The following is a 1297-nucleotide window of genomic DNA, read 5'->3' as shown; positions in this document are numbered from 1 at the left end:
CTGTTAGTGGGACAGGACTTTATTCAGTCTCTGAGGGCCAGATTTGACTTGATGAAGCAGAGAAACAAAGTCTGAGTGTTTCTATCACCAGAGATGGGCAGTAACACATTACTTGTAACTTTACTTTTTGTAACTTTACATTACTTTTTTCCAAGTAATGAGTAAAGTAAGGGATTACAATTGTAAAAAAGTAATTAGATTATACTTACTTTCCCGTAAGCACGCTGCGTTACTGCATTACTAAACTATGATTTTGTTTGTGAGAGTTGTTTGTCTCCTGACAATGACGTAAGCGGGTGCGACGGCTGTGGTAGCACGTCTGTAAATCAACAATAGAAAACATGGAGCGAGGGATAGAGTTCAATCGTGCAGCATTTAATACTTGGAAATACCGACATTGCTTTCAATTTGACTCTTTAAAAAGCGACAAAAACATAAGCGTTCATTGCACACTCTGCATCGGAAGAAAACTTCTTTCTACATCGAAAAATTCCACTTCCAACCTGAGCAAGCACCTAGCACACTGCCACAAGAATGTTAAATTAACAGAAAACCCCCTGGATCCCCCCACTGACATGACCGCTGTGGCTACCACATCTACTTCCACTGGGCAAACCTCAGATGAACCCACTCCTACTAAACAGGTTAAACTAGACGTAAGAGCGACAGGACTTAGTGTCACTGAACTGAAGAAGCTCGTCGCTGCCTATATTGTCGAGGACATGTTGCCAATTTCCACTGTAGACTCTGAATCATTCCGATGCATCGTAGAAAAAATACCAACTAAAAGTGATGTCAAGCTGCTCCAGAGAAAGTCATTTGTAAGATACCTTGAGAGAGAATATGACAAAATGAACTCTAACTTGAAGGCTACACTCGAAGAGGTAGAGTTTGTTTCCACCACTGCTGAAATCTGGACAGTAAATAATAAACGTTTTATGGGTTCACTGGATTAATTCCACATCACAACGCAACAAGGCCGCCCTAGCATACAACAGAATTAGAGGCAGCCATACCTATGATGTAATTGGAACAGAGATTGAAGAAATCCATTCATCATATGGACTACAAGGCAACGTTATTGCCGCTGTAACGGATAATGCATCCAATTTTGCCAAAGCATTCAGAGTATGTCAGCCCTGTCAATTGGAGTCTGAATCTGAAAATGAAGAAGGTAATGACGAGGAACTGACCTTTACTGATGTCAAGGAAGCTCTTTCAACCCCATGTGGTGATGCACAGTTTGGCCTCCCTCCACACTACAAGTATTTACCCCTTGTTAAATATCATAATAGTC

The sequence above is a fragment of the Pundamilia nyererei genome, unplaced genomic scaffold, assembly GCF_000239375.1.
Source record: "Pundamilia nyererei isolate P.nyererei 1_Seehausen unplaced genomic scaffold, PunNye1.0 scaffold00649, whole genome shotgun sequence".
Taxonomy (NCBI): domain Eukaryota; kingdom Metazoa; phylum Chordata; class Actinopteri; order Cichliformes; family Cichlidae; genus Pundamilia; species Pundamilia nyererei.
Note: the sequence above shows the minus strand (reverse complement) of the source record.